Source organism: Oncorhynchus gorbuscha, linkage group LG19 (assembly GCF_021184085.1).
Source record: "Oncorhynchus gorbuscha isolate QuinsamMale2020 ecotype Even-year linkage group LG19, OgorEven_v1.0, whole genome shotgun sequence".
Lineage (NCBI taxonomy): Eukaryota > Metazoa > Chordata > Actinopteri > Salmoniformes > Salmonidae > Oncorhynchus > Oncorhynchus gorbuscha.
Genome location: NC_060191.1, coordinates 23,789,792 through 23,809,035, shown reverse-complemented (window position 1 = coordinate 23,809,035; position 19,244 = coordinate 23,789,792). Strand labels below are relative to the sequence as shown.

Here is a 19,244-nt window from a genome sequence, read left to right as displayed (position 1 = left end):
TTTCTCTGACCCCTCCAGCAGGATACACCAACACAAAGCATTCCTTTCACACCTTTTATTTATTCATTCCCCCTTTCCTCTCCACACAGGGGGACGGAGAGACAAAACCACTATGCAGTATCCACTCTCTAATCATGCTCCATCTGGGGCCCCCGAGTCACACCTTTACCGCCCAATTACCAATGGATCCCTTGGATACCTGAGCAGGTCAACCAATGAATAACCTGTATGCACAGGCACACTGGTGGTGGAGTGTGAAGAAGAAGGATTATAATTGGTTCAAAGAGAGAGAATGTGTGCTAGGCCTGCTCGTCAGTGAGGGCCCTTATCTGTTAAAACTGTGTGGTGGTCACCACAGTAACAAAACAACACTTCTGCTGTGTTAATGGGTAGGGAAGGCTTGAAAATGCTGTGAATGCTAGCTGTGAACAGGAACTGTGAGCTGCATTGTATTGTATTGTTTCAATGGGCAAAAACCTATATCGTACATCAGGGGATTGAACAGAGCATAAACTAAGTAAGGAGACATACATACAAAGTGTTCCAGTCAAAACTCCACATAGAAAGTGGGTCTACACCGAGAATAAGGAGAGATACTATATACAGTATGCCATGGTTGTGGATATAGATGGATTCTATAGTAGACTAAGTGGAGGCAAGAACAGACTGATTTGTGGATGCATGATGGGGAAAACACAAACACTCTGTGCGTATTCCATTGCACTCTGCATGGCTGCGGGGACATGCAGTGGCCTCGAGTAAAGCCAAGGATGGGATAGAAATAGAACAAAAAGAGAAAGAACCAAAAAAGCTGTTCCTTAATGCGACCGTGAGCTTAGAGGCTTGAGGGAGTGACGGCTGGTGATTAAAGTGCCAAGCCGATTACCTACACCCCACGGCCCATTTTACGGACCATGTCATCGACTCAAATAGCCATGAGGACGTCATCATCTGGGTCACTGTGTCTTCGACGCGACCCGTACAGCACGACGCGGACAAGACTGACCGGTTTACATAAACTCTGGGTCCGGAGCCAGTAGACGGGATGAGTCGTGGAAGAGAATAACAGACGTAAGAATAATATAGAAAGTTGTAGGCCCGGGTAAGTCAACACCTTTGACCCTGATTATTTCTCTCTACGATAGAGTACAGTACAATCCCTTTTAATCCCCCTGCTTCGTCGTATATTTTGCTACCAGTTTTCCATTATCTTGACTGTGTAATCCCTATGGCGAGGGGCTTGTTGATGCTCTCATGTTCAGTACAGTGGGGTTTTATTTGTTTGTTTTAATCAAAGGAACCCCCCCCCCGTCCTATCAACTACTGTATGTCCTCACAGTGGAGCTAGAAGATATATTTGCATGGCCCAGAACAGTGTAGTTGTCACAGTAGAGACTGTCAACATAGCGAGACCATGGCAAGCATCGTCAGCTGAAGACGAGCTTCCACTGGATCGCTGTCAATCCTTGAAGTGCCGCAACATACTCCCTGCAATCTCAATCAGCTAGTGCAGTGGTTCCCGAACGTTTTATAGTCCTGTGCCCCTTCAAACATTCAACCTCCAGCTGCGTACCCCCTCCAGCACCAGGATCAGCGCTCTCTCAAATGTTGTTTTTTGCCATCATCCACACACACACACTATACAATACATTTATTAAACATAAGAATGAGTGTGAATTTTTGTCACAACCCGGCTTGTGGGAAGTGACAAAGAGCTCTTATAGGACCAGGGCACAAAAATAATATAATGATAATCAATAATTTTGCTCTTTATTTAACCATCTTATTTATAAAACATTATTTGTTCATCAAAAATGGTGAATAACCACAGGTTAATGAGAAGGGTGTGCTTGAATGATGCACATAACTCAATGTTGGGTTGTATTGGAGTCTCAGTCTTTTTCCACACACAGTCTGTGCCTTTACTTAGTTTTCATGCTAGTGAGGGACGAGAATCAACGCTCACATACAGTAGGTACGTGGTTGCAAAGGGCATCAGTGTCTTAACAGCTCGATTTGCCAAGGCAGGATACTCTGAGCAAAGCCCAATCCAGAAATCTGGCATAAATTCAATTTTCACAGAACCGCTTGTTGCAATTTCGATGAGGCTCTCTTGTTCAGATATCAGTAAGTGGCATGAAAGGGATAACGAATCCAGTTGTTTGCGTCAAGCGTTTCGGGAAAGTACTGTACCTGCGTAATTGCGCACCCAACTCACTCAGGTGCTTCTCTATGTCACATTTGACATTGTCCGTAAGCTTGAGTTCATTTGCACACAAACAAATCATACAATGATGGAAAGACCTGTGTGTTGTCCTTGTTAATGCAGACAGAGATCATAGCCTCAACATGTGAAAATGATGGTCAGTAAAGAGAACTTTTTAAAAAATGTGTCAATACTTTGCCCCTTGATAACCAGCGCACTTTTGTATGTTGTAAAAGCATGGTTGATGCCCATATCATTGAATAGTGCAGAAAATACAGGAGAGTTCAGGGGCCTTGCTTTAACAAAGTTAACCATTTTCACTGTAGTGTCGAAAACATCTTTCAAGCTGTCAGGCATTCCCTTAGCAGCAAGAGCCTCTCGGTGGATGCTGCAATGTACACAAGTGGCGTCAGGAGCAACTGCTTGCATGAGCATTACCACTTCACTATGTCTCCATGTCATGACATTTGCGCCATCAGTACAGACACCAACACATCTTGACCACCAAAGTCCATTTGATGTCACAAAGCTGTCTAGTACTTTAAAAATATCCTCTCCTGTTGTCCTGGTTTCCAGAAGAGGATGTCTTCCTTATTTGACCCCCCATAAACGAACCTCGTTTACCAGGAGCTGTGCCAGGCCCGCCACATCTGTTGACTCATCCAGCTGTAACGCATAAAATTAATTGGCTTGTATGCGAAGCAGTAATTGTTTCAAAACATCTCCTGCCATGTCACTGATGGGTCGTTGTTGTTTGATGAAAGAATTGTCTGTATAGTTTTTTTGCCTTTCCCCCAGAATTGTCTCAGCCATATCCACAACAGCAGGAATAATTAAGTCCTCCAATAAATGAAATCAATTTTTTTTCAAATCATTGGCTACAGCAGGAATAATTAAGTCCTCCAAAATAGTATAGGAGTTGCCTGTCCTAGTCACTCGGTAGCTAACCATATAAGACGCTTCTAGCCCCTTCTCATTAATGGTATCTGTTGCTTTTATACATGTCTTACTACTCGAAAGTCATCTTAATTCTCACTCAAAAAACTCCTGTGGCTTATTTTTCAAATTGGCATGTTTTGTTTTTAAATGTCTGTGCAAGAGTGAAGGTTTCATCGAGTTGTGAGATAATACTTTTGTAAATATAACACACTGTGGTTGAGGAAAGGCATTACTCCCAATATAAGTGAACCCCAAATCAAGGTAGTTCTCATCATATTTGCGCCTCTTTGACGGTCCAACGTCACGGTCCGTTGTTCGGTGCTTTCCTGGGTAAGGGGCCAGTAGTTCTTCCACTGCATCAGATTCACAACTGTCAGTGTAGAATAACTGATGCTAACATTGGATGTGCTCCTGGTAGCAGAACAACTTGTGTCGTTGACAGGTGCAGGTGCAGTACTGCTGGTAGCAGCAGTACTACCAGTGAAGCTGGTATGTCTCTATATGGCCTTACTTTTTCTAACCATTTATCAATTTTCGAGCAAACGGAATGATCAGCAGCTACATTTGGCTACATACGGACCGTTAGCGCAATTCCTGCGAGAGAGTAACGGTTAATGTGATTGGATATTAATTATTTGACTAGGCTACCTGTATTTAACATTGTGTTGTTATTTCGCTGAACACTAGATGGTTTAGTTACAATTTTGGCAGTGAAATGGAAAAAAACCCTCACCCAAATGTATAGCCCCATTGGAAAAGATAAATGGACTGTTTGAAAATGAAAAGACATTTTTATTTGTATTTTTTTATAAATAATTATTATATATGTTTATGTTATATATATATATATGTTATATTGCTATGCAGACGACACACAATTAATCTTCTCCTTTCCCCCTTCTGATGACCAGGTGGCGAATCGCATCTCTGCATGTCTGGCAGACATATCAGTGTGGATGACGGATCACCACCTCAAGCTGAACTTCGGCAAGACGGAGCTGCTCTTCCTCCCGGGGAAGGACTGCCCGTTCCATGATCTCGCCATCACGGTTGACAACTCCATTGTGTCCTCCTCCCAGAGCGCTAAGAACCTTGGCGTGATCCTGGACAACAAACTGTCGTTCTCAACTAACATCAAGGCGGTGGCCCGTTCCTGTAGGTTCATGCTCTACAACATCCGCAGAGTACGACCCTGCCTCACACAGGAAGCGGCGCAGGTCCTAATCCAGGCACTTGTCATCTCCCGTCTGGATTACTGCAACTCGCTGTTGGCTGGGCTCCCTGCCTGTGCCATTAAACCCCTACAACTCATCCAGAACGCCGCAGCCCATCTAGTGTTCAACCTTCCCAAGTTCTCTCACGTCACCCCGCTCCTCCGCTCTCTCCACTGGCTTCCAGTTGAAGCTCGCATCCGCTACAAGACCATGGTGCTTGCCTACGGAGCTGTGAGGGGAACGGCACCTCAGTACCTCCAGGCTCTGATCAGGCCCTACACCCAAATAAGGGCACTGCGTTCATCCACCTCTGGCCTGCTCGCCTCCCTACCACTGAGGAAGTACAGTTCCCGCTCAGCTCAGTCAAAACTGTTCGCTGCTCTGGCTCCCCAATGGTGGAACAAACTCCCTCACGACGCCAGGACAGTGGAGTCAATCACCACCTTCCGGAGACACCTGAAACCCCACCTCTTTAAGGAATACCTAGGATAGGATAAAGTAATCCTTCTCACCCCCCTTAAAATACTTAGATGCACTATTGTAAAGTGGTTGTTCCACTGGATGTCATAAGGTGAATGCACCAATTTGTAAGTCGCTCTGGATAAGAGCGTCTGCTAAATGACTTAAATGTAAATGTATATGTATTTTTAAATGCGAATCACATTTTTATTTGGCGTACCCTTGACGGCATTGCACGTACCCCAGTTTGGGAATACCTGAGCTAGCGCAATCTGCTAACACACTTGGCTAATTTACACATCTACTGTGAAGCAGTTCATGTTTTTTTTTTACTTGGTTCATTCGCTATGGCTCTTTCTGCTAGCTATAGGCTGCCTCACTGGCTGGCTCTTTCTGCTAGCTCTAGGCTGGCTCACTGGATGGCTCTTTCTGCTAGCTCTAGGCTGCCTCACTGGCTGGCTCTTTCTGTTAGCTCTAGGCTGCCTCACTGGCTGGCTCTTTCTGCTAGCTCCAGGCTGCCTGACTGACTGGCTCTTTCTGCTAGCTCTAGGCTGGCTCACTGGCTGGCTCTTTCTGCTAGCTATAGGCTGCCTCACTGGCTGGCTCTTTCTGCTAGCTCTCGGCTGCCTCACTGGCTGGCTCTTTCTGCTAGCTCTAGGCTGCCTCACTGGCTGGCTCTTTCTGCTCGCTCTAGGCTGCCTCACTGGCTGGCTCTTTCTGCTAGCTCTCGGCTGCCTCACTGGCTGGCTCTTTCTGCTAGCTCTAGGCTGGCTCAATGGATGGCTCTTTCTGCTAGCTCTAGGCTGCCTCACTGGCTGGCTCTTTCTGCTAGCTCTAGGCTGGCTCACTGGATGGCTCTTTCTGCTAGCTCTAGGCTGCCTTACTGGCTGGCTCTTTCTGCTAGCTATAGGCTGCCTCACTGGCTGGCTCTTTCTGCTAGCTCTAGGCTGCCTCACTGGCTGGCTCTTTCTGCTAGCTCTAGGCTGCCTCACTGGCTGGCTCTTTCTGCTAGCTCTAGGCTGCCTCACTGGCTGGCTCTTTCTGCTAGCTCTAGGCTCACTGGCTGCTCTCTCTGGCTGGCTCTTCTTTCTGCTAGCTCTAGGCTGCCTCACTGGCTGGCTCTTTCTGCTAGCTCCAGGCTGCCTGACTGACTGGCTCTTTCTGCTAGCTCTAGGCTGGCTCACTGGCTGGCTCTTTCTGCTAGCTTAGGCTGCCTCACTGGCTGGCTCTTTCTGCTAGCTCTCGGCTGCCTCACTGGCTGGCTCTTTCTGCTAGCTCTAGGCTGCCTCACTGGCTGGCTCTTTCTGCTCGCTCTAGGCTGCCTCACTGGCTGGTTCTTTCTGCTAGCTCTCGGCTGCCTCACTGGCTGGCTCTTTCTGCTAGCTCTAGGCTGGCTCAATGGATGGCTCTTTCTGCTAGCTCTAGGCTGCCTCACTGGCTGGCTCTTTCTGCTAGCTCTAGGCTGGCTCACTTGATGGCTCTTTCTGCTAGCTCTAGGCTGCCTTACTGGCTGGCTCTTTCTGCTAGCTATAGGCTGCCTCACTGGCTGGCTCTTTCTGCTCACTGGCTCTCTTTCTGCTAGGCTGCCTCACTGGCTGGCTCTTTCTGCTAGCTCTAGGCTGCCTCACTGGCTGGCTCTTTCTGCTAGCTCTAGGCTGGCTCAGTGGATGGCTCTTTCTGCTAGCTCTAGGCTGCCTCACTGGCTGGCTCTTTCTGCTAGCTCTAGGCTGCCTGACTGACTGGCTCTTTCTGCTAGCTCTAGGCTGGCTCACTGGCTGGCTCTTTCTGCTAGCTATAGCTGCCTCACTGGCTGGCTCTTTCTGCTAGCTCTAAGCTGCCTCACTGGCTGGCTCTTTCTGCTAGCTCTCGGCTGCCTCACTGGCTGGCTCTTTCTGCTAGCTATAGGCTGCCTCACTGGCTGGCTCTTTCTGCTAGCTCTAGGCTGGCTCACTGGATGGCTCTTTCTGCTAGCTCTAGGCTGCCTCACTGGCTGGCTCTTTCTGTTAGCTCTAGGCTGCCTCTTTCTGCTAGCTCTAGGCTGCCTGACTGACTGGCTCTTTCTGCTAGCTCTAGGCTGGCTCACTGGCTGGCTCTTTCTGCTAGCTATAGGCTGCCTCACTGGCTGGCTCTTTCTGCTAGCTCTCGGCTGCCTCACTGGCTGGCTCTTTCTGCTAGCTCTAGGCTGCCTCACTGGCTGGCTCTTTCTGCTCGCTCTAGGCTGCCTCACTGGCTGGCTCTTTCTGCTAGCTCTCACTGGCTGGCTCTTTCTGCTAGCTCTAGGCTGGCTCAATGGATGGCTCTTTCTGCTAGCTCTAGGCTGCCTCACTGGATGGCTCTTTCTGCTAGCTCTAGGCTGCCTTACTGGCTGGCTCTTTCTGCTAGCTCTAGGCTGCCTCTTTCTGCTAGCTCTAGGCTGCCTGACTGACTGGCTCTTTCTGCTAGCTCTCGGCTGCCTCACTGGCTGGCTCTTTCTGCTAGCTCTAGGCTGGCTCACTGGATGGCTCTTTCTGCTAGCTCTAGGCTGGCTCTTTCTGCTCGCTCTAGGCTGCCTCACTGGCTGGCTCTTTCTGCTAGCTCTCGGCTGCCTCACTGGCTGGCTCTTTCTGCTAGCTCTAGGCTGGCTCACTGGATGGCTCTTTCTGCTAGCTCTAGGCTGGCTCACTGGATGGCTCTTTCTGCTAGCTCTAGGCTGCCTCACTGGCTGGCTCTTTCTGTTAGCTCTAGGCTGCCTCTTTCTGCTAGCTCTAGGCTGCCTGACTGACTGGCTCTTTCTGCTAGCTCTAGGCTGGCTCACTGGCTGGCTCTTTCTGCTAGCTATAGGCTGCCTCACTGGCTGGCTCTTTCTGCTAGCTCTCGGCTGCCTCACTGGCTGGCTCTTTCTGCTAGCTCTAGGCTGCCTCACTGGCTGGCTCTTTCTGCTCGCTCTAGGCTGCCTCACTGGCTGGCTCTTTCTGCTAGCTCTCGGCTGCCTCACTGGCTGGCTCTTTCTGCTAGCTCTAGGCTGCCTCACTGGCTGGCTATTTCTGCTAGCTCTAGGCTGCCTCACTGGCTGGCTCTTTCTGCTAGCTCTAGGCTGCCTTACTGGCTGGCTCTTTCTGCTAGCTATAGGCTGCCTCACTGGCTGGCTCTTTCTGCTAGCTCTAGGCTGCCTCACTGGATGGCTCTTTCTGCTAGCTCTAGGCTGCCTCACTGGCTGGCTCTTTCTGCTAGCTCTAGGCTGGCTCAGTGGATGGCTCTTTCTGCTAGCTCTAGGCTGCCTCACTGGCTGGCGCTTTCTGCTAGCTCTAGGCTGCCTGACTGACTGGCTCTTTCTGCTAGCTCTAGGCTGGCTCACTGGCTGGCTCTTTCTGCTAGCTATAGGCTGCCTCACTGGCTGGCTCTTTCTGCTAGCTCTAGGCTGCCTCTTTCTGCTAGCTCTAGACTGGCTCACTGGTTGGCTCTTTCTGCTAGCTCTAGACTGGCTCACTGGCTGGCTCTTTCTGCTAGCTCTAGGCTGGCTCACTGGTTGGTTCTTTCTGCTAGCTCTAGACTGGCTCACTGGCTGGCTCTTTCTGCTAGCTCTAGGCTGGCTCACTGGGGTCTGAATACTTTCCAAATGCACCATATATAATAAGAACACTTTGTCCATGACAGCCAATAGAAGCTCATCATAACACAACCCTTCTTACATGTGTCTCTTGGGGAAAATCTTCTCCATATATGCTAGAATAGAAATCTCAAGCTAAGTATTCCTATTCCCTGAGACCTAGCAAAGAAAACATTCAAAACATTTTGTAGAATGTCTACCTCTAAGAAGACAACTACTGTACGTTCCTTTAGAAAATGCAGTAGGTAGAATAATGAGAGCTATACATATCTACTACGTCTCATAACTGGTGTTTGTTTAATAACCTCTACAGGATCGGAGTGTCGCCCACGAGATGGTTGATCTAACATAGGCTAATGTGATTAGCATGAGGTTGTAAGTAACAAGAACATTTCCCAGGACATAAACATATCCTATATGGGCAGAAAGCTTAAATTCTGCACTGTCCAATTTACAGTAGCTATTACAGTGAAATAATACCATGCTATTGTTTGAGGAGAGTGCAAATTATGAACTTGAAAATGTATTAATAAATCAATTGGGCACATTTGGGCAGTCTTGATTTTTGAACGGAAATGCAATGATTCATTGGATCAGTCTAAAACGTTGCACATACACTGCTGCTATCTATTGGCCACAATCGAAATTGCGCCTGGATTCCCAAGTCATATATTGGCCCTTCTCTTGCATTTCTTTATATTATCTTTTACCAGATCTAATGTGTTATATTCTCCTACATTCATTTCACATTTCCACAAACTTCAAAGTGTTTCCTTTCAAATGGTATCAAGAATATGCATATCCTTGCTTCAGGTCCTGAGCTACAGGCAGTTAGATTTGGGTCATTTTGTCATTTTAGGTGAAAATTGAAAAAAAGGGTCCGATCCTTAACAGGTTTTAACAGTGGGAAAAGCATCACGTTTCATTTGAATGATTCTGTATGTGTATGCCCATCCCTCAGCACACACAAGACAGTGCATGAAAAAGATGCTTCACAGCCTATAATTATGATGATTTGTGTCTTGCTGGAGAGAACGATGGAAACCTTATTAGTTAAACATCAGATCCGTGTGATTGAAAGGAGGGTTGGGACTGGGTCTCCAGGGTGAGAGAAGTGACAGGGGAAGGGGGTTGGGAAAGTTACTTGTCACCTGGGACTTTGTCGCTATGGACATATACAGTAGATTATATCTTCCACACTGTTTGTCACCCATAACAGTGCCTGAGGGATGAGGGATGAGGGGAAGTAAGCGGGGATGAACGGGTGGGGTTGACCCTTCACTCTGCTTGTATGTATTACAGTGCCTTGCGAAAGTATTCGGCCCCCTTGAACCTGACCTGCATCCAATCGAGAATCTGTGGAAATAACTGAAAACTGCTGTTCACAAATGCTCTCCATCCAACCTCACTGAGCTCGAGCTGTTTTGCAAGGAGGAATGGGGAAAAAATTCAGTCTCTCGATGTTCAAAACTGATAGAGACATACCCCAAGCGACTTACAGCTGTAATCGCAGCAAAAGGTGGAGCTAAAAAGTATTAACTTAAGGGGGCTGAATAATTTTGCACGCCCAATTTTTCAGTTTTTGAAATATCCAATAAATGTCGTTCCACTTCATGATTGTGTCCCACTTGTTGTTGATTCTTCACAAAAAAATACAGTTTTATATCTTTATGTTTGAAGCCTGAAATGTGGCAAAAGGTAGCAAAGTTCAAGGGGGCCGAATACTTTCGCAAGGCACTCTTTTTGTATGTATTATTTGACTGTCAGAATAGAGGCGTCATTTGCCTAGCCCTTCATTTAACCTTGACGAAAAAGGTCCTCCCACCATTTACCACTCCCTACTGGCACCTTCACCGAATGCACACTCCCCCTGAGACCAGATGCACTCTGGGACATAATTGCAGAGTGGGAAAGAACTGTGTGCTCTCTGTACACGTGGGAGGGCGGTGGATAGAATGGCAATAATGTTAGGGTGAATCCCAGTTCAACGCCTTTAATAAAAATGTCCTCCGGATAACAGAAAAGGGAGGACCGCGACTGAAGGGGCTTCAAGGTCGACTTGGCGCCAGTGTGTGTCTGTACTCCTCTATGGTTTTATTCACTGTGACAGTATTTATACAGACTGGCACTCTCTAAAGATGCCTTCAGAATCTTAGGCCACTCTATGTCTCATAGTTTTTTTCTTCTCCTACTCACATCATAATAATTCACCATGACTAGCTAAATTCTTATCCATCAGATGGAAGGGATCGATCGGCTTCCATCGAGCATCCGCGTGGCCTTCTCTGTGCTCCATGCTGCTTTTACCACGATTGAAGTGCTTGTGGGTTTTTTCAATAAACGCCTCTGGTTTAAATGGTACCTGGGTGTGCTGTGTGCAAAAGGTCAAGGGGTATTTGGTATTTATTAGGATCCCCATTAGCCACTGCAAAAGCATCAGCTACTCTTCCCGGGGTACACGTAGGGGCCGAGGGGTAGGCCCGTGTCTCATTCTGTGAAGGCTGGTGCTCTTTAATTACATCTCATGAGGGGAGAGAAAAGAGGAGGCAGAGGTGTAGAGACTACCGAGGGGGATGAAATGAGGGGGGGGGGTATTTTGAGAAAGGACACAACAGCGATAAGATAAAGGGCAAGAGGAAATTGCAAGGCATCCTGCAGAAGGGAGCGAGGAGAGAGTGGGGCGTTCCGTTTCTTTGTCCACTGCCTGTGGACAATCCCATTACTAGCCATAAGACATCCATTGTTTAAGCATAGAACAACTATTGGAGGACAATATTGTGCTCCGCAGGGAAAATATATACTGTGACTGTGATGTTCTTTTCTCCAGTACTGTCATGACCACTATGTCCTCCTCAGAATCTGGCTGCGTTGGGTTTGTTCTGTATGATACAGTGTGTGCTTAACCTGTTTGGGGTAGGGGGCAGCATTTTCACTTTTGGATAAATAGCGTGCCCAAACTGAACTGCCTCCTATTCTGTCCCAGATCCTAATATATGCATATTATTATTAGTATTGGATAGAAAACACTCTGAAGTTTCTAAAACTGGTTGAATCATGTCTGTGAGTATAACAGAACTTATTTAGCAGGCAAACCCCCGAGGACAAACCATTCAGATTTTTTTTTAAGGCACTGTCTTTTCAATATGTTTTCATGGGGAATCCAGAATTCTAAATCAACTTGCCGTTCCTACCACTTCCACTGGATGTCACCAGTTTGTAGAAATTGGTTGAGGTTTTTCCTTTGTGTAATGAAGAAGTACCATAGCTCAGAAGGAATGTCACTGCATGTGTACCGTTTGATAGAGGCGTGTAACCAGAAAAGTAGCGTCAGTTTGTTTTGCTCCTGTATTGAACACAGATCATCCCGTCTTCAATTTGATTGATTATATGCGTTTAGAAATACCTAAAGTTGTATTACAAAAGTAGTTTGGTCCTTCTGTAGCTCAGTTGGTAGAGCATGGCGCTTGTAACGCCAGGGTAGTGGGTTCGATCCCCGGGACCACCCATACGTAGAATGTATGCACACATGACTGTAAGTCGCTTTGGATAAAAGCGTCTGCTAAATGGCATATATTAGTTTGAAATGTTTTGGCAAAGTTTACAGGTAACTTTTGAGATATTTTGTAGCGACGTTGTGTAAGTTGGAAGCAGTGTTCTTCTGGATCAAACGCACCAAATAAGTGGACATTTTGGATATATATCGACGGAATTAATCGAACAAAAGGACCATTTGTGATGTTTATGGGACATATAGGAGTTCCAACAAAAGAAGCTCGTCAAAGGTAAGGCATGATTTATATTTTATTTCTGCGTTTTGTGTCGCGCCTGCAGAGTTGAAATATGCTACTCTCATTGTTTACTGTTGTGCTATCATCAGATAATAGCATCTTGTGCTATTTTTTTTTAAAGCTGACATGTTGGCTGGATTCACAACAAGTGTAGCTTTAATTTGCTATCTTGCATGTGCAATTTAATGAAAGTTAGATTTTTATAGAAATGTATTTGAATTTGGTGCTCTGCATTTCCCTGGCTATTGGCCATGTGAGACGCAAGCGTCCCGCCTGCCCAGATTAAGTTAGTGACCCACATATTCTAAAGCCGTGGTAATGACATCGCTCACCGTGGATGAACATCCCTTTAAGCCCCTATTAAGGCTTGGGGGGGTGGTTCGCCTCGCATTAGAGAGCGTGATACTGTCACTATTTGTTTTAATGAGAGACAGGAATGACTTGCATAATTTTCTGATCGATCCACAACATTAAAGCGTGGGGTTGGAAGGGGACAGAATAGGCAGAGGCTAGAAAAGAAGCCGTACCTTTTCAAAAAAAAAAAAAGAGTCATGGTGCAGAAAACACAAAAGTACATCATCAAAACTCGTCGAGTGGACACCTATTGGTATGAAAGACATCGTCAAGTTATTGTACACATTAGGGCTACATGTGACAATCTAGAAAACTGGGACATAATCTTGGTTAGCATTTCCATCACCGTTTTTTTGTCTCAGTAAGCAGAGACACAAAGGAAGGATTTACTCGTGGGTTTATGTGGCAGTGTTGGCCTGAAGCAACGGTCTGTTTATGAGCAGTTTACAGAGAGCTTTCAGCCGACCGTTCCTAGAGCTCGCCGCCTAATCCTATTCCTCACAGCAGCCGGAGATCTCGAAGGGTGTTTAAAAGTCGGGCCATGTTTTCTTTCTTCCATTTATTATTATCTTTTTTTTGGGGGGGTGACGGCCAAAGTTTCCAAGGACACATCATGGGCAGGCGGGGTTGACATGAAAAATATTCTCTCCTCTTTAGCTGCTGCTTCCCAGCCAAGGACAAAGACGAGGAAACGAAGAGCCCAGGCCTTGATTGTTGTTCACAATGGAGTGGTACTGAATTGTTACCTTTCTTTTGAAATTGGAGGGTTTGTAGCCTTGTTTGTTTGCCGCAGCCGTAGAGGTTGAACAACACGAACAATCAGCTTGTCCTCTGAAATTTGGATTGAGTGATTTGGACGCTGAATGATAAGGTATTAGGAGTCTTGGGGAGCTAGAGGGAGAACAGTAACGACAACAACAAGATTAGGCTATAAACGACTTCCGTCTTTAAAAATCCAAACGCCTTCTGTCTTAGGGAATCACTGCCTGGGCGAATTCAAGTGAACGCTAAAGGCTTTGTTCACTCAACTTGGAAGAGTGAACTCGTACACCTTAATGTGATACTAGGTACACGGAGCTAAAAGGATACTATGAAAAAAGAAGAAAAACTCCAGCACACCGGGAATCTTGATGCTTCCCCCCAAAAAATATGGATCTATTTTTCTTCTTTTTAACAGTATTCAATAAACTAGAAGGAAAATAATAGTACTGCCTGAACCAGGGTCTCCCAAACTCAGGGTCCCCATTTGCTAGTGTTTGTTTGCACTGTTCTTTGCTATGTTTCTTGCGGTGGTAATCTTTGCTTTGCTATACCATTAGACGTACAGTGTGTGTGTGTGCGATTGAGAGTTGATCCAGTACTTTCACCTCCTGCTCTCCTCTTTACATCCTCCTCTAGCTCAAGATCTAGCTCTGTTCAAAGACAGGGAACACCTGCTGTTTGATGCTTTTCTGGCTGATCCTCACAGATAATATGCATGCTCGAAGAACAATGTCACAAGGTTATTTTTAGTCTAAACACTCTCTATCATAGAACTAGGGCACCAGCGAGAGCTCCCGAGCCAAACTCTCAAAATGATTCAATGTGCTTAAGTGTTTTCTCTGGCAATTCTCTAAATATTAACAAGTGTCCCCGCGTGACTTTATGTTACCCTCCCTACTCAGAAAGTTTCTCTCCATATCTATACATATACAGGTTTTTTCTTAGCCGCAAGCCTGGGATGCTATGATACACCCGAAGCCTTCCAATCATCCCATACTCCAGGAGATCTACTTCTTCTCTTAGAAGGCAGTGACAGTTGCTGCACATGTCCTTGCCGACTCTCCTGTCCATCAGTTATCCCCCTGTAATGATGCGTGTTGGCCGAGGCACAACTCTCAAGCACCGATTCGGACTAAAGAAATCTTCTGTCTGCCAGCCAGGGAAGTCTTAACTACCTGTCCAGTTAAATTAGCACTTCAAGCTGACCTAAGATAATCACCGCACTGTGTGTGTGTGTGTGTGTGTGTGTGTGTGTGTGTGTGTGTGTGTGTGTGTGTGTGTGTGTGTGTGTGTGTGTGTGTGTGTGTGTGTGTGTGTGTGTGTGTGTGTGTGTGTGTGTGTGTGTGTGTGTGTGTGTGTGTGTGTGTGTGTGTGTGTGTGAGTACAGCCTTGCCATTGAGAAGGGTAGACACAGGACGGAGACGGAGCTGCATTTCCTGACAAAATGTCAAAAATCTAAAACAAATAGAGTGTCATTTCCCAAATTTGAAACCCTTATTCAAGGTTTCAAAGACCTCTCTGATGAGAGTAGGCTACCCGTCCTGTGGGGGAGGACGCAGAGAGCTGTGGGTTGGCAGCGCACTACATTGCTGACTGCCATAAGTTGAGAGACAGTGTCTGACAGACCAATCAACCTGCACATGTCCTCTACTGTATGCTTATTGTTATTGTTGAATGTATGGTTATTTTGACCCTTGGTTATTGTTGTTACTGTTGTCCCGTTGACAATTTTGATTCTCATTTTTATTTATTTTGATATTGTAAATATCCAAAATAAGCTTTGGCAATATGTACATTGTTACGTCATGACAATAAAGCAAATTGAATTGAGTGAGTGAGCGAGCGAGTGAGAAATAGAGAGTAAAAGAGAGCGAGAGAGCAAGAGAGCAAGAGAGCGAGTGAGAGAGCAAGAGAGCAAGAGAGAGAGCAAGAGAGCAAGAGAGAGAGCAAGAGAGCAAGAGAGAGAGCAAGAGAGCAAGAGAGAGAGTAAGAGAGCAAGAGAGCAAGAGAGAGAGCGAGAGAGCAAGAGAGCAAGAGAGAGTGAGAGAGCAAGAGAGAGAGCGATAGAGCAAGAGAGAGAGTGAGAGAGCAAGAGAGCAAGAGAGAGAGCAACAGAGAGAGCAAGAGAGAGAGCAAGAGAGCAAGAGAGAGAGCAACAGAGAGAGCAAGAGAGCAAGAGAGCAAGAGAGAGAGCAACAGAGAGAGCAAGAGAGAGAGCAAGAGAGCAAGAGAGAGAGCAAGAGAGCAAGAGAGCAAGAGAGAGAGCAAGAGAGCAAGAGAGAGAGCAAGAGAGCAAGAGAGCAAGAGAGAGAGCAACAGAGAGAGCAAGAGAGCAAGAGAGCAAGAGAGAGAGCAAGAGAGAGAGCAAGAGAGAGAGCAAGAGAGAGAGCAAGAGAGCAAGAGAGAGAGCAAGAGAGCAAGAGAGAGAGCAAGAGAGAGAGCAAGAGAGAGAGCAAGAGAGAGAGCAAGAGAGAGAGCAAGAGAGCAAGAGAGAGAGCAACAGAGAGAGCAAGAGAGAGAGCAAGAGAGCAAGAGAGAGCAACAGAGAGAGCAAGAGAGCGAGCAACAGAGAGAGCAAGAGAGCAAGAGAGAGAGCAACAGAGAGAGCAAGAGAGCAAGAGAGACAGCGATAGAGCAAGAGAGAGAGCGATAGAGCAAGAGAGAGAGTGAGAGAGCAAGAGAGCAAAAGAGAGAGCAACAGAGAGAGCAAGAGAGAGAGCAACAGAGAGAGCAAGAGAGCAAGAGAGAGAGCAACAGAGAGAACAAGAGAGCAAGAGAGAGAGCGATAGAGCAAGAGAGAGAGTGAGAGAGCAAGAGAGCAAGAGAGAGAGCAACAGAGAGAGCAAGAGAGAGAGCAACAGAGAGAGCAAGAGAGCAAGAGAGAGAGCAACAGAGAGAGCAACAGAGAGAGCAAGAGAGCAAGAGAGAGAGCAACAGAGAGAGCAAGAGAGCAAGAGAGAGAGCAACAGAGAGAGCAAGAGAGCAAGAGAGAGAGCAACAGAGAGAGCAAGAGAGAGAGAGTGAGAGAGCAAGAGAGCAAGAGAGAGAGCAACAGAGAGAGCAAGAGAGCAAGAGAGAGAGCAACAGAGAGAGCAAGAGAGCAAGAGAGAGAGAGCGATAGAGCAAGAGAGAGAGTGAGAGAGCAAGAGAGAGAGCAACAGAGAGAGCAAGAGAGAGAGCAACAGAGAGAGCAAGAGAGCAAGAGAGAGAGCAACAGAGAGAGCAAGAGAGCAAGAGAGAGAGCAACAGAGAGAGCAAGAGAGAGAGCAACAGAGAGAGCAAGAGAGCAAGAGAGAGAGAGCAAGAGAGCAAGAGAGAGAGCAACAGAGAGAGCAAGAGAGAGAGCGATAGAGCAAGAGAGAGAGTGAGAGAGCAAGAGAGCAAGAGAGAGAGCAACAGAGAGAGCAAGAGAGAGAGCAACAGAGAGAGCAAGAGAGCAAGAGAGAGAGCAACAGAGAGAGCAAGAGAGAGAGCAACAGAGAGAGCAAGAGAGAGAGCAACAGAGAGAGCAACAGAGAGAGCAACAGAGAGAGCAAGATAATTGAATTGAAATTGAGAGAGACCACCACCATTGTAAATACAACCCATATTTATGCTTATTTATTTTATATTGTGTCCTTTAACTATTTGTACATTGTATATATATATATATATATATATATATATATATATATATATATATATATATATATATATATATATATATATATATATATATATATATATATATATATAATATGACATTTGTAATGTCTTTACTGTTTTGAAACTTCTGTATGTGTAATGTTTACTGTTCATTTTTGTTGTTTTTCACCTTATATATTCACTTTGTATGTTGTCTACCTCACTTGCTTTGGCAATGTTAACACATGTTTCCCATGCCAATAAAGCCCTTGAATTGAATTGAATTGAATTGAGAGAGCAAGAGAGACAGCAAGAGAGAGAGAGAGCAAGAGAGGGAGAGCAAGAGAGAGGGAGAGCAAGAGAGAGAAAAAGCAAGAGAGAGAGTGAGATAATTGAATTGAAATTGAGAGAGAGAGAGAAAGAGAGAGGGAGCAAGAGAGAGAGATAGATAATTGAATTGAAATTGAGAGAGAGAGGGAGAGAGAGAGAGAGAGAGAGAGAGAGAGAGAGAGAGAGAGAGAGAGAGAGAGAGAGAGAGAGAGAGAGAGAGAAAGAAAGAAAGAAAGGGAGAGAACAAGAGAGAGAGCAAGAGAGAGAGAGAGCAAGAGAGAGAGCAAGAGAGAGAGCAAGAGAGAGTGATAGATAATTGAATTGAAATTGAGAGAAAGAGAGAGAGAGGAGAAAGAAAGAGAGCTAGAGAGAGAGAGCAAGAGAGAGAGAGAGAGCAAGAAAGAGAGCAAAAGAGAGAGATAGATAATTGAATTGAAATTGAGAGAGAGAGAGAGAGAGAGAGAGAGAGAGAGAGAGAGAGAGAGAGAGAGAGAGAGAACAAGAGAGAGAGCAAGAGAGAGAGAGCAAGAGAGAGAGCAAGAGAGAGAGCAAGAGAGAGAGAGATAGATAATTGAATTGAAATTGAGAGAAAGAGAGAGAGAGGAGAAAGAAAGAGAGCTAGAGAGAGAGAGTGAGAAAGAGGAGAAAGAGAGAGAGAAAGAGAGAGGAGAAAGAAACAGAGCTAGAGAGAGATGTATGTGAGATAAATAAAAATACATCAAGCAGAGAACTCAGTGCCAGAGATGAACAGAAAGTGACAGTATGAGAGTGGGTGAGGCCCTGGAGTGTCCGTGTGCAAGATCATACGCAACAAGAACCAATACTCTGTTCTGAACTTCCAAGTGACCCTTGGAAACCTTCAATATATTGAGTCTGTCTTTCCAAGACACGAGAGCAAAAACACAATTTCACATACTGGTAATATATTATTACAATGTAACTTCTCCTAAGAAATGTCAAACGACATAGGTGGGTGATTGTGGCTGTAATGAATACATTAAACACACATGCACAAGTTTCTTTTATTATCCTTATGGGGACAAACACTTGATTCCCATTCACTATCTTACTTTCCCAATCCCCTAACCCTAGCCCTTAATAACATATTACTGCAGTGGGCTAAATCAGGGTCACACAGAGTGTTTCTTGGTAGTCTTAAACAAATCTACTTTGAAACAAATGTATTCACCTCACACACATGGCTATGGGCTTAAAAAAGACACCTGTTAAAATCTATTACATTTTGACATCACAGAGGACTAAAATATAACAAAACAGTTTGACATAGAAACACCCGATTTTCAGCGTACATTTTTGAAAAATGATTAATTATTCATATTTTTCATAATTTGGCCACTGGAGCGCACTTTGGTCATTCGACTGCAGGAAAGGGCTACCCTAACCCTAATTGTAACCCTAACCCCTAAACCTAAAATAGCCTTTGTCCTTGTGGGGACCAGCAAAATGCCCGCACTTGTCTGAATGTTCCTTGTTTTACGATCTTTGTGAGGACTTCTGGTCCCCACAAGGACAGTAGTGTTTCTCTGTCACAGGGATTTCAATTCCATAACACATCCAGTTTCAATGTGTCATGTTTGAGTATGTTAACATCCGTCCTCGATTGTACTCGGCATATCAACAGCACTCATTTCATTTCTCTAAGCATCCGGCCATGACACATTTAGAAGACTTGTTGTCCAATTAGCCTTGTCTGTGTAAATAGAAAGCTGAGTAAATAGATGTCTGTCAAATATAACAACGCTAACAAAGAACCATCTGAGGCTCAGAGACCAAATGAAACGTGACTTGAAAGTGATAGCCAATTAAGATGGCCAGCTGTCAATCTAGAATAAGATCTGCTCGCATTTTATGTTGTCTATGCTAAGCGAAATCTGTCGTTTAACCTCTAAATGTCTAAGCCATTGGGGGACGGGGGGGACAGGACGGGGGACGGGCAGGGGGGACGGGGGGACGGGGGTTTA

At 45.6% G+C, this 19,244-nt stretch overlaps 1 protein-coding gene across 2 annotated transcripts in view; it reads right to left on the bottom strand.

Annotated features, from left to right (window-relative positions):
- LOC124005398 (mannosyl-oligosaccharide 1,2-alpha-mannosidase IA) overlaps positions 1-19,244 on the bottom strand; it is a 237,971-nt gene that overhangs the window by 104,834 nt on the left and 113,893 nt on the right. The window lies entirely within an intron of this gene.